This window comes from Protopterus annectens, chromosome 2.part0 (genome assembly GCF_019279795.1).
Source record: "Protopterus annectens isolate FY-2018-M chromosome 2.part0, PAN1.0, whole genome shotgun sequence".
NCBI lineage: Eukaryota > Metazoa > Chordata > Ceratodontiformes > Protopteridae > Protopterus > Protopterus annectens.
In genome coordinates, this window is record NC_056728.1 from 857,369,435 (window position 1) to 857,384,489 (window position 15,055).

At 42.6% G+C, this 15,055-nt stretch overlaps 1 protein-coding gene across 2 annotated transcripts in view; it reads left to right on the top strand.

Annotated features, from left to right (window-relative positions):
* Nucleotides 1-15,055, top strand: part of LOC122793263 (protein regulator of cytokinesis 1-like) — a 1,295,879-nt gene that overhangs the window by 627,826 nt on the left and 652,998 nt on the right. The gene's annotated exons all lie outside the window — the stretch shown is intronic.

The window sequence follows — 15,055 nt, forward strand, 5'->3', positions numbered from 1 at the left end:
GCAAAACTGTCTAGAACCTAATACAGCAAGGTCAGCATGCATTTCCTTATGTTGAATGTGATGTCCAGCTGTTAGTCCTTCACTAATTTCTTAGAGACCTTAAAACCTTCTCGGAGATTTTTTCATTTTCCTTGAGTTGTCTCCTGCCCATCTCATTATGTATGTCCTTTGCTGGATTAAGCGAGTAGCATTCTTCCATTATGAGCTATTGAGATGTTCATTATACAAGCTTCCCAATCACCACTGGTGGAATAACATTTTACTTATCAAGAAGAAACGAGCAACAGGACCAGCACAGCTGTTAACCTTCACAGTCAAGAAGTAAAACCCAAATGCAGAAGAAAAATCCCAGTAGAAGGAGATGCTTGGCTGAAAAAGCCTGTAATAAAACATTTTAATTCTTCACAAAGCTTTCAGATTAATGCTCTGCTTCAGTGTGTAACAGAATACATTAAAATCAACTCCTCCTTTTATACACATTAAAATTAAATCACATGACAGCTTAATTGTTGCATATAGTTAATTAACCTTTTAAAGAAACATGGTTCTAAAGACCTACACTGAATATAATATATAAAATACATGTAACAAACCAACCAGAGCAGAATAAACTCCTTTTTAAAACCATTTGCCTTTACTTTAAAACCAGTTTCAGGCTAACAGCTGCATTAATCACTGAGTTAATGTCTGCCTGAAGTCTCTCTCCATTTGTCCTCACTGAGGCCTAATTGATATTACCACCTCTTGTGTCATATATAACATTAATAACTGTAAACTTAAGCTCATGTTCACCCCCTCATCCTCTGTGTTTTGCAAGTGCATTAATGAGTAACCTTCTTGTATCAGATTTGTATACTATGCAGTCTTAGTCTGTGTTGATTTACCAGCATAGAATACCCAGCAGTTTGTGCATGTAGCTAAAATATACATTTGTATTACAAGTTGCAGATGCCCTAAAATTATACATTTTTTATAGGATGAGAAAACTCTTAAAATATTTTTACAGTAGACACAGTTAAAGCTTATTTTTTAATTGGCTTATTCTCCATTTTTTTATTTCTTTATAGCACAAAAGCTGCTTTTTCTAATTTGAACTGTTCCTATATACAAAACTGGGTCCATCTCCTATAACTTGTCTAATTTCGGGCATCATTGAAAGCATTTCCCAATTCTTTGATGCAATAACTTCATTAGTTCGTCTACTGCACCAAATGCCCACATTAGATACAAAAAAATGAGAAACGAAACAAAAAGGTCTATTGTGTTAGACAAACAAAACTACTATTTCAATTTACAGCAAAAACACCAAAGTCAACCCCAAAAATTCTGGTCATGTCTGAATAAACTGATCCACCCAGGGAAATCCGCAACCCCCACCCCCTCATCTACCCTACAGCTACCTCCTAAGTGTGTTGCAATGACCTTTTAATACTTTCTTCACAGAAACAGTCCAGTCCCTAGCTAACAACCCATCTCCTCTACTACAACCACATGCACTCAGGCAAATATCCCTCCCTTCAAATTTGATCCTATACCCACTGACTATATGAAATCCTTGCTTAAGAAACTAAAACCCACCACTCTGGCAACAGACCTACTTCCTGCAGAGTTTCTGCAAAAGTCTGCTAATGAAATAGCATACCCTATCTCCATCCTAATCCAACCGTACTATCCACGAATCCTACATCCCCTCCATCTGGAAAATCTCACACATTATTCCTCTTCATAAAGGGGGGAAACTCCACAGAACTCTCTAACTACAGACCTATAGCCATACTATCTCCCTTTTCCAAAATAATGGAAAAATGCCTACACAAGCAAATTCTAACAAACCTTACTCGGAATACTCTAGCACCAACCCAACACGGATTTAGACATGCACGTAGTAAAACTACTGCCCTTCTCTCCTTTTCTCACCCAGTAAATCACAACCATAATCAGAATAAGCTGTCCTGCCCTCTTTCTCGATCTTTCAAAAGCATTCGACATGGTAAATCACCACCTACTCCTAGACTCTCTAAAATCACTTTCCTTAGACAACCCAGTAATCAACTGGTTCCACTCTTACCTCCATGGCAGACGAGCTGTTTTATGGAAAGACAATCTATCCCCCCCCCCTTCTACCTGTCAACCTTGGAGTACCCCAAGGGTCTATATTGGGTCCCCTCCTTTTCTCTCTCTTCATTAATGACCTACTCAAAGTTATCCCAGATACACTTGTATGCAGTATGCGGACGACTCCACACTTATCTGCTCTGCCTTCACCCGCACAGAACTACAATCCCTATCCCAAATCACCTTCAATAAAGTAGAGAACTGGCTGAATAATCTTTGTCTTCTGCTTAACCCAAACAAGGCCAAACGTCTTCTTTTCTCCCCTACACGTAAATTAACATTACCAATAATTACAATATCATCTAACAATGGCACCATAATCTCCCCTGAACCTTACACTAAACTACTTGGAATAATCATTGATAATCTGAAGTATGACGGCCATATAGACAAAACCATAAAAACAGTTAAAAAAAAAAATAGGCTCCTTGTATAGGATTAAACAAATCTTAGGCTCCTTGTATAGGATTAAACAATTCTTAACCCCATCTGCCAGAACTGCCATAGCTCGGACACATCTGCTGTCAACCCTTCTCTACGCCTCACCCATAATTACAAATCTAAGTAAATCAAACCTTAACAAAATCACTACCTCCTATAACAATATAGCTAGATTTGCCACAGGGTCAGCCTATAGAACCCACCACTGTCAAAATCTTCACAAACTAGGCTGGCTAGAACCACCCAATCAGCTCCATTATAACCAACTCATTTATTCATAAAACCTTCTACCTACCTACCAGTACTCCCATTCTGTCTAATATTATTACCCCCTACAGCAACCTAGCATCCCTCCGCTCATCCAACAGAAGAATGCTAGTACAATCAACCAAAGCCAACAACTCAGCTGGAGAATCATTCTCCAACTCTGCTGGAAATGGAACCTACTTCCTGCTGAACTAACCAGTATATCCTCCCAGCCCCAATTTAAAATATCCCTAAAGATGTATCTAAACAGGGATTGACTATGTCCATGTCTAAACCCAGACTAACCCAAAAACTAAATAGGTAAGAAAAAGATAGTTATGTCCATGTCTCCACCTAGACTAACCCAAAAAAAAAAGACAAAGGTAAAATAAACATTTCACAGAGGTGAAATACCCATTAATAACCTCCCCCCACCCAAACAACATACACTTCTCTACAAACTTTAGAATCCTATTCTCAGGAAGATAGCTCGTTTCCTACCCATTCTGAGCCTACGCTCTTCTCCCCCTCTATATTCTGTTCACATCATTCCTTCTTAGCTAGTCACCTTTTATCGTAACTGTCATCCTTGCATTCAACCTTGAAATACATGTCTTTCTTTCTTACACACTTCAAAGATGTATAATGTTATCTCTGTATATGAATACCATAAACCCACAATGTTTGCTTCCTTTAGATGGAACCTTGACTATAAATTTAGTGATTTCTTAAATGTTTTGATTTCTATGTAACTACATGCTTAAGTGTCAATTATTTGCAATGTGGAGCTTTTCTCCCCCAGCCTTCGCTGAAAATGGACTTGTATCCAGTTGGACTATCCTGGTTAAATGTAAAATAAATAAAAATACTGTATGTTGTACAACACAAATCCTCATTTCTAGTATCTCCATTTTCATCTCCTGAACTCCTAATATTCTCTGAAAAATGTGGTCTGACTTTATTCATTCTTTCATAATGTCCAATTTTGATATGTCTAAACATCTTTCATCATATCCTCTTTCGTTAGTCATTTAACATAGCCATTATTTGTTCTTCACATCTGCTATTGTCAGTATTTAACCGTCTGGCATGCATGCTTGCCCTATGTGTATATTTGTTTGCCTGGATTTCTTTCTTGGAAATCAATGCGACTATTGTTTATAAATGTGACAATGTTATCCCTCAGCCTCTCTAATTTCACATTTAAATAATTTATCTCGGTTTCCAAAATGTACAGCAAATTTAAAATCTGTACTCCTTCAGGTATTCAAACATGAGATCAGATCCATCCCCTTTCCAAATAAAAATATCCATGAAATATTTATACATTTTTTTCTGAAATTCACTGGAGTGTTGTACACATGTTTGATCTTCCCAACATCCTACCACAATAGGGCATGGGAGTACCCATGGCCAACATGTCTTCTGATGGAAAACAGGATCTTGAAATATAAAAACATTTATTCAAAACAATATGTTAATTTGCACACCGTCTCAAATTCTCTTGCAGACATGTTACTAAGCATGCACAGAAATTCATGTAATGCATTAACCCTAAAATCATTTGGAATTACTGTGAATAAAGATTTAATGTCCATGGTTACAAAAGCAAAATTCCTTTCAGTATTCATTCAGTACCATTAACCGTGGTGGTGGTGCTGCGGTAGCGTTGTCGCCTCACAGTAAGACGCTGTCTGGTTAGATTCTCAGCTAGAGCGTCTTCTGCGTGGAGACATGTGTGAATGGGCGTACCTTCGTTGAAGTTTGTGCATCAGAGCTGGTAGCTCAGCATGTAAAAAGCAACTACCAATCATTAGCGGACCGGAGTTTCGCTGTGGCGACCCCTAATCGGGAAAAGCCGAAAGACACAAATTCATTCAATACCATTTATGTAACTGATGCAAAAAGTCACCCGAGTCATATAACTTTTAATTTTCAGAAGGGTATTGCTGCAATTGGTACAAGATTACTGTTGAAGATTCAGTACCTTATACAGCTAATGTTTGTAAAAGGGCCAGTACATTTATACCAGTGAACCCTCTGCCGGTGAATACATTTTGTAATATTTGCATAACTGAATTGCACAATTTGCATGTACACAGAGGAATAGATGGTACAGCTTAACACCTAAAGAATATGATGTGCTGCCAAATGCTAAAATTGTAATCAAACAGGCAGATGGTGGAGCTGTAGTTAATAATGAACAGGGTTGATTGAGTTATTAATGTTGGTTTCTAAATGAGGCAACGTTTAGTGAAATCAGTATATCTGTTAAATGTACAAGTGAAGTGAATATGTGCATTTATGAATTGCAACTTAAAGGTGATATTTCAATAGATGCATGTAAGTACTTCACTGATGTTCTTCGTCTTCCATTGCTGCAGTCCTGACTATTGGGTATAGTCCGCGTCCCAGTCGGCCCGAATACCAGAGTATAAGGCTGACGTCGGTCAGGGCGCATTAGACTGACGTCAGAACGTCAGGGTACTAATGCGCATGACCGACGTCATATCCTCAGTCTTTTTTGCCGCATGGTCCGATGCAGAAGCAGTTTTGCGAGTGCAGGTTGGCGTACTGAAATATTTCCGAAACCGGAGTTTCAGACCGAAACAGAGTTGGCTAAGTACCCCGTTGGGAACATTTTGGTTTTTCTTGCCTCAGTATTTTACCGATGTCAGAAAAGTGAATAACTGTATTTCTTGTGGGAAACAGATACCTCATAGGGGTTATCATACCTTGTGTATACCTTGTTTAGGGCCTGAGCACGACGTTGTTGGTTGCCGCTCTTGTGCTAGGTTTAACAAACGCACTATTAAGAGGAGGTTAGACTGTGCCAGGTTAGTGTTTGGGAAGCGTTGCAATTATAAAATGCCGCCGGATGCTCCGGCCGCTTCCAAGAAGCGCAAGGATAAAACAGTGAAGCCTAGGGTTGAGGAACCGGCAGTCCCGGACGTCGGTTCTTTGGAAGGCTCTGTGGAGCCGGAGGTTTTGCCAGGAGTTTCCATGGAGTCCCAGGCAGAAACTATACTCTTACAGGATGTGCCTTCTCAGGAGGTAGGCCAGGCTGAGGGAGCTTCTCAGGTGACTGTTCTTCCCTCTCTTCCCAAGGTAGTTAGGGCCTCTCCTTCTGTTGCCAAAACTTCTATGAGAGGTAGGCCTACTTCAGCTTCAGTGGGGGCTTCTCCTACCATTTCAGGTTCTGTACCTAAGAAACATATGCTTAAGATGGCAGAAGATTTGATTACTATGATTAGGGGTTCTATGCCCCCGCCTGATAAGAGGCCTAGGGTGGAATCTGAGTTTGAGAGTTTTGAACAGTGTTCTGAGGCTTCAGAATCTTCTGTGGAAGATTTGCAGGAGTATCCTACCTTTTCTGATTCTGATGTGGATGATTCCACTCCTACAGCGTCTCCACCTGAGGATTTCTCATTTTCAGAGACTTTGCACTCCATGAGGGAGCACTTTAAATGGGAAGGCCAGGATTACTCTGACTCCAGGAAAAGGCTTAGGGAGTTCTTGTTTTTACCCCAGCATAGGCCTTTAGCTATTCCTCCTGTGTTGAATGTGGTGGAAGATGTTTTTGCAGAGGCTTCCCTGAACCCTGACTCTTTGCCTCCTGCTCCTGTTAAGCCTGATAGGTATTATAGGGTGCCCAAGCTCATAAATATTTGTTTAAGAGTCCTAGGGCGGACCCAGAAACTATTTCCCAGGGGCCTAAGGGTGTAAAAGCTTCTGTGGTTAAAAATCCTGTCCCCACTGATAAAGAGGCGAGGGCTTTGGATAGGTGGGGAAAGAAAGTGTATACTTCTTCCACTCTAGCCATGAGAGCTTTGAATTGTCAGTTTCACATGTTAAAATATCAGAATTACCTTCTTTCACAATTGAAATCTAAGGTGGATGCTTTGGCGGAAGGTATTGAGTGTAAAGAGTTGCTGGATTTGGTTCATGTGTCCGAACAAGTGGGTAAGCATTCTTTGCAATGTGGTTTTGATGCTGTACAGGCCTCCTCGAGGGTGGCTGCTACCAGCTCTGTTCTTCGCAGGCATGCCTGGTTGAAGGATCAGAATTTAGCTGAGCATGTTAAGACAAGGATTTTGGATGCTCCTTTACAGTCTGATGTGTTGTTTGGTTCGCCTGTGGAAGCTGTTTTAAAGAAAATGGAGGACAAAGCTAAGTCTATGCAAACTGTTAAAGATTTTTGCAGGTGCAGCCACCGAAGTTTAGTAGAAATTGGCCTGCTAAGGGGTGGACATATCCTGCTTATGATTCTCAGTCTAGGGGTAGGTCTAGACGTGGTAGGGGCAGGGCTCAAAGTTCTTTTAGACCTAGAACAGGGAGTTCACCTGCTCAGACTTCTGGTGAGGGCAGGGGTCAGTCCTTTCAAACAGACCCAATGACCTGTTTCTTCAGCTGCCAGCAGATTCACGTTTGGCAGCTCCTTTGGGGGGAAGACTGTCTCTTTTCAAAGAATATTGGGATTTAATTACTCAAGACAAATGGGTGTTGGATATCATTCACCACGGTTACAGATTTTATTTCCATACAATGCCCCCTTTCAAAGGCATGCCAGACGTTCCTCCTCTACAAAGAAAAGAGGCTCACAAGCAAGTTTTACAGTTACTTCACATAGGGGCCATTCAGCCAGTCCCTGTGTCAGAGAGGGGCCTAGGATTTTATTCTCGCCTGTTCCTTGTACCAAAGAAGGGGAACACGTGGAGACCAATTTTGGATTTATCTCTCCTCAACACGTTTTGGACATTCCCAAGTTCAAGATGTTGACGTTACAACAGCTTTTACCTCTGCTGGGCAAAGATCACTGGATGGTAACTTTAGATCTCAAGGAAGCTTACCTTCATGTGCCTATAAGGCTAAGTCGCAGAAAGTATCTGCGGTTTCGAGCTGGAAATTCTCATTATCAGTTCTCTGCATTGCCCTTTGGCTTATCTACTGCGCCCAGAGTATTCACAAAGGTTCTGGCTCCAGTGATAGCTTACTTCAGGCTTCAAGGAATTCAAATCTATCCTTACTTGGACGACTGCCTGATTCTGGCTCAAGAAAAGGAAGACCTTCTACAGCATCTGGATTATGTTATAGCAGTGCTAAGATGCCTAGGGTATTCTGTGAACGAAATAAAGTCCAGTCTAGTACCCTCTCAAGACATGTGCTTTCTGGGTGTAAGACTGAATACAGCAGCCCAGATGGCCTTTTAACCCCGGACAAACAAAAGAGTCTGTCACTTTACTTCCATCAACTATCTCATCAGTCCGTGCTGACTGCAAGGACAGTCCTTCAAGCATTAGGGTTCATGGCATCTTGTATTCTGGTGCTTCCCAATGCCAAACTGCATATGAGGAAGCTACAATGGTATCTCAAAATGTATGGACACAGCACTGCCAGGATTTGGACACTGTCATTCAAATAATACCTTGCATTCAAAAGGAATTTTTGTGGTGGGCTCAGGAATGTCACCTAAACAAGGGACTCTCTGTGACCCGGCCAGAGGCAAGTCAGATTCTAACGACAGATGCCTCGGACATTGCTTGGGGAGCTCATCTAAATGGAAAGTGGATACAAGACAAGTGGCCTGCCAGACTACAGCATCTACATATCAACATGAAGGAGATGTTAGCAGTCCAGTTTGCACTAATGGCTTTCAAGGAGTTACTTCTTCCAGGGCAGGTGTTGATTCTAACAGACAACACAACTGTCATGTGGTACATCAACAAGCAAGGGGGAACACATTCTTATCCTCTATGCAGGCAAGCAATGATTTTATGGGAGACTGCGCTAAGCTTGCAACTAACTCTTCAGGCAAGGTTTCTGCCAGGAGCACAGAACTCCTTAGCAGATGTGTTAAGCAGACAAATCATGGATCCCCACGAGTGGAAACTGGATCTTCATGTATTTCAGAAACTGACAGTGTCATGGGGAACTCCAGACATAGATCTGTTCGCTTCTCCACTAAACCACCAGCTGCCAAAGTATTGCACAAAGGGGTTTCATCACACAGCTTGGAAAGTGGATGCTCTGTCTTTCAGTTGGAAAAACCTTCATGTGTATGCCTTTCCACCTCTACCGCTTCTTCCAAAGGTACTATTAAAGGTCAGACAAGACAGGCCAAGGATGATTTTGATAGCTCCAGATTGGCCTCGGCAACACTGGTACCCACTTCTACAGAGTCTGGTAAAGAAGCCTCCATGGCCTTTACCTCTGATTCCTCATCTGTTATCTCAGAAGGACGGTCATCTGCTCAATGTCAAGCTTCACTCTCTTCATCTAACAGCCTGGCATATTTTGTGTTGAAACACAGCAGGTCTCAACTTCCTCAACAAGTTTTAAATGTGATTATGGAAGCTAGAAGGCCTAGTACTAGGAGAGTGTACGCAGAAAAATGGAAGAGATTTTTATTTTGGAGTACAGCAAAGAATTTGGAGATTTCAGAGCCTAATTTGAGTGTGGCTCTTCAATATCTTACTGAATTATTGGACAAAGGTTTGTCCTTCTCTTCCATAAAGATTCATGCTGCAGCAATTTCAGCTCACTATGATTGTGACCCACCTTTGTTTTCGCATCCTTTGTTCAAGCAGTTTCTTAGAGGGGCAAAGAATATAAGACCCCACGTGAGCTCCTACTCCTGCTTGGGATCTCAATTTTGTGTTGGAAAACTTACTCTACAACCTTTTGAGCCTGCAGCTACTGCTGAATTGAAATATTTGTCATGGAAGACTGCTTTTCTGTTGGCTATTACTTCTGCAAGAAGGGTGTCTGAGTTGCAGGCCCTTATGGCAGTAGAGCCCTTTTGATTTTCCATAAGGACAGGGTATCATTACGTACTAATCCCTCCTTTATGCCTAAGGTGGTTTCTAGTGTGGCTTTAAACCAAACTATTCATTTGCCTACGTTTTTTGCAGATCCTCAAAATAAAGGGGAAAAGATTTTGCACACTTTAGATGTACACAGGCAATTGCGTTATTATTTGAGCAGGACTAAGAATTTTAGGCAGTCTCAGCAGTTACTTGTTTCTTTTGCTTTGAGTTCACAGGGCAAGCCTGTGTCAAAACAAACTATTTCTAGGTGGATTGGCTTTTGCATTGCATTTTGTTATTCCCATCATGGCAAGGAGATTCCAGCTGGGATTAGGCCTCATTCCACTAGGGCTACTGCCACTTCAACAGCATTTCTAAGGCGAGTGGCAACTAAGGATATTCTGGAAGCAGCTACTTGGAGTTCAGTGCATACTTTCTCTAGGCATTATCACCTTCCTATATACTCTAAGACTAGGGCTGGTTTTGCCACAGCTGTTTTACAAGGCATGTTGTCAGCTCCTACTACTTTATAATTTGCCAGCCTCCCTTACCTCTGCTTTGGGATTCTACGCAATAGTCAGGAGTGCAGCAATGGAAGGCGAAGAACATAGTACAGTTTTGTACCTACCATAAATGTAGATGTTCGAGGATTCCATTGCTGCAGTCCAATTTACCTCCCTCCTTCCCCTCTGTGTTTAGGGGTGGTTGTGTAGGTGAGTTTACATGCTTATATTTTTATATATATATATATTGTTGTATATATTATACATGTTTTTGGTGCAGGTTGTTTTGGGACTTGTCTTTTTGGGTCTTCTGACATCTGGGGCAAGAAAAGACTGAGGATATGACGTCGGTCATGCGCATTAGTACCCTGACGTTCTGACGTCAGTCTAATGCGCCCTGACCGACGTCAGCCTTATACTCTGGTATTCGGGCCGACTGGGACGCGGACTATACCCAATAGTCAGGACTGCAGCAATGGAATCCTCGAACATCTACATTTATGGTAGGTACAAAACTGTACTTTTCATGTCCTGTTATACCAGTTATTTACGAGCTCCAGGTAACATGTCTGCAAGAGAAGTCGAGACTGCATATGAATGGATATTGTTTTGATTAATATATTTCAAGATAGATGTTCTTCGTCTTCCCTTGCTGCAGTCCTGACTATTGGGTATAGTCCGCGTCCCAGTCGGCCCGAATACCAGAGTATAAGGCTGACGTCGGTCATGGCGCCTAAGACTGACGTCAGTACGTCAGGGTACTAATGCGCATGACCGACGTCATTTCCTCAGTCTTTTTTGCCGCATGGTCCGATGCAGAAGCAATTTTGCGAGTGCAAGTTGGCGTTCTGAGATTTTCCGAAACCGGAGTTTCAGACCGAGTACAGAGTTGGCTAAGTAACCCCGTTGGGGAACATTTTGGTTTTTTCTTGCCTCAGTATATTACCGGATGTCAGAAAAAGTGAATAACTGTATTTCTTGTGGGAAGCAGATACCGCATAGGGATTATCATACATTGTGTATACCTTGTTTAGGGCCTGAGCACGACGTTGTTGGTTGCCGCTCTTGTGCTAGATTTAATAGCGCACTATTAAGAGGAGGCTTGATTGTGCTAGGTTGGTGTTTGGGAAGCGTTGCAATTATACTATGCCGTCGGATGCTCCGGCCTGCTTCATCTAGAAGCGCAAGGACAAAACAGTGAAGTCTAGGGGAGGAACCGCAGTCCCGGACGTCGGTCCTTTAGAAGGCTCAGGGAGCCAGAGGTTTTGCCAGGAGTCTCTATGGAGTCTCAGGCAGATACTTTACTGTTACAGGATGTGCCCTCTCAGGAAGTAGGCCAGGCTGAGGGGCTTCTCAGGTAACTGTTCTTCCCTCTCTTCCCAAGGTAGTTAGGGCCTCTCCTTCTGTTTCCAGAGCTTCTTTTAGAGGAAGGCCAAGTTCAGCTTCTGTGGGGCTTCTCCTAGCATTTCAGGCTCTGTGCCTAAGAAACATATGCTTAAAATGGCTGAAGATTTGATTACTCTGATTAGAGGTTCTATGCCCCACCTGATAAGAGGCCTAGGGTGGAACAGGAGTTTGATAGTTTTGAACAGTGTTCACAGGCTTCAGAGTCTTCTGTGGAAGACTTGCAAGAGTTCCTGCTTATTCTGATTCTGATGTGGATGATTCCACTCCTTCAGCTTCTCCTCCTGAGGATTTTCATTTTCAGAGACTCTTCACTCCATGAGGGAGCATTTTAAATGGGAAGGCCAAGATTACTCTGACTCCAGAAAAAGGCTTAGGGAATTCTTGTTTTTGCCTCAGCATAGGCCCTTAGCTATTCCTCCTGTGTTGAATGTGGTGGAGGATGTTTTGCAGAGGCTTCTCTGAACCCTGATTCCTTGCCTCCTGCTCCTGTTAAGCCTGATAGGTATTATAGGGTGCCCAAGCTCATAAGTATTTGTTTAAGAGTCCCAGGGCGGACCCAGAAACTGTTTCTCAGGGGCCTAAAGGTGTTAAAGCTTCTGTTGTTAAAAATCCTGTACCCTCTGATAAAGAGGCAAGGGCTTTGGATAGGTGGGGTAAGAAAGTATATACTTCTTCCACTCTAGCCATGAGGGCGTTGAATTGTCAATTTCATATGCTGAAATATCAGAATTATCTCCTTTCACAATTGAAATCTAAGGTGGATGCTTTGGCGGAAGGTATTGAGTGTAAAGAATTGCTGGATTTGGTTCATGTGTCTGAACAAGTGGGTAAGCATTCTTTGCAGTGTGGTTTTGATGCTGTTCAGGCCTCCTCGAGGGTGGCTGCTACTAGTTCTGTTCTTCGCAGACATGCATGGTTGAAGGATCAGAATTTAGCTGAGCATGTTAAGACCAGGATTTTGGATGCTCCTTTACAGTCTGATGTGTTGTTTGGACCGCCTGTGGAAGCAGTTTTAAAGAAAATGGAGGACAAAGCTAAGTCTATGCAGACTGTTAAAGATTTTTTGCAGGTGCAACCTCCGAAGTTTAGTAGAAATTGGCCTGCTAAGGGGTGGACATATCCTGCTTATGGTTCCCAGTCTAGGGGTAGATCTAGACGTGGTAGGGGCAGGGCTCAAGGTTCTTTAGGCCTAGATCAGACAGTTCACCTGCTCAGACTTCTGGTGAGGGCAGGGGTCAGTCCTTTCGTAAGCAGAACCAATGACCTGCCTTTTCAGCTGCCAGTGGACTCTCGTCTGGCAGCTCCTTTGGGAGGAAGATTGTCTCTTTTCAAAGAAAATTGGGATTTAATCACTCAAGACAGATGGGTGCTGGATATCATTCATCACGGGTACAGATTTTATTTCCACACAATGCCCCTTTCAAAGGCATGCCAGATGTTCCTCCTCCACAAAGAAAAGAGGCTCTCAAGCAAGTTTCTCAGTTACTCCAGATAGGGGCTATTCAGCCAGTCCCTGTGTCAGAAAGGGGCCTCGGATTTTATTCTCGCCTGTTCCTAGTACCAAAGAAGGGGAACACGTGGAGACCAATTTTGGATTTATCTATCCTCAACACTTATCTGGACATTCCCAAGTTCAAGATGTTGACGTTACAGCAACTGTTACCTCTGCTGGGCAAGGATCACTGGATGGTAACTTTGGATCTCAAGGAAGCTTACCTTCATGTGCCCATAAGGCTAAGTTGCAGAAAGTATCTGCGGTTTCGAACTGGAGATTTTCATTATCAGTTCTCTGCATTGCCCTTTGGCTTATCTACTGCGCCCAGAGTATTCACAAAGGTTCTGGCTCCAGTGATAGCTTACTTCAGGCTTCAAGGCATTCAAATTTATCCTTACTTGGACGACTGCCTGATTCTGGCTCAAGAAAAGAACACCTTCTACAGCATCTGGAATATGTCATAGCAGTGCTAAGATGCCTAGGGTATTCTGTGAAGCGAAATAAAGTCCAGTCTAGTACCCTCTCAAGACATGTGCTTTCTGGGTGTGAGACTGAATACAGCAGCCCAGATGGCCTTTTAACCCCGGACAAACAAAAGAGTCTGTCACTTTACTTCCATCAACTATCTCATCAGTCCGTGCTGACTGCAAGGACAGTCCTTCAAGCATTAGGGTTCATGGCATCTTGTATTCTGGTGCTTCCCAATGCCAAACTGCATATGAGGAAGCTGCAATGGTATCTCAAAATGTATGGACACAGCACTGCCAAGATTTGGACACTGTCATTCACATAATACCTTGCCTTCAAAAGGAATTCTTGTGGTGGGCTCAGGAATGTCACCTAAACAAGGGACTCTCTGTGACCCGGCCAGAGGCAAGTCAGATTTTAACGACAGATGCCTCGGACACTGCTTGGGAGCTCATCTAAATGGAAAGTGGATACAAGACAAGTGGCCTGCCAGACTACAGCATCTACATATCAACATGAAGGAGATGTTAGCAGTCCAGTTTGCATTGATGGCTTTCAAGGAGTTACTTCTTCCAGGGCAGGTGTTGATTCTGACAGACAACACAACTGTCATGTGGTACATCAACAAACAAGGGGGAACACATTCTTATCCTCTATGCAGGCAAGCAATGATTTTATGGGAGACTGCGTTAAGCCTGCAACTGACTCTTCAGGCAAGGTTTCTGCCAGGAGCACAGAACTCCTTAGCAGATGTATTAAGCAGACAAATCATGGATCCCCACGGTGGAAACTGGATCTTCATGTATTTCAGAAATTGACAGTGTCATGGGGAACTCCAGACATAGATCTGTTCGCTTCTCCACTAAACCACCAGCTGCCAAAGTATTGCACAAAGGGGTTTCATCACACAGCTTGGAAAGTGGATGCTCTGTCTTTCAGTTGGAAAAACCTTCATGTCTATGCCTTTCCACCTCTACCTCTTCTTCCAAAGGTATTACTAAAGGTCAGACAGGACAGGCCAAGGATGATTTTGATAGCTCCAGATTGGCCTCGGCAACACTGGTACCCACTTCTAAGGAGTCTTGTAAAGAAGCCTCCATGGCCTTTACCTCTGATTCCTCATCTGTTATCTCAGAAGGACGGTCATCTGCTCAATGTCAAGCTTCAATCTCTTCATCTCACAGCTTGGCATATTCTGTGTTGAAACATGGCAGGTCTCAGCTTCCTCAACAAGTTTTAAATGTGATTATGGAAGCTAGAAGGCCTAGTACTAGGAGAGTGTGCAGAAAAATGGAAGAGATTTTTATTTTGGTGTACAGCAAAGAATTTGGAGATTTCAGAGCCTAATTTGAGTGTGGCTCTTCAATATCTTACTGAGTTATTGGACAAAGGTTTGTCTTTCTCTTCCATAAAGATTCATGCTGCAGCAATTTCAGCTCACTATGATTGTGACCCACCTTTGTTTTCGCATCCTTTGTTCAAGCAGTTTCTTAGAGGGGCAAAGAATATAAGACCCCCAGTAGAGCTCCTACTCCTGCTTGGGATCTCAATTTTGTGTTGGAAAAACTTACTCT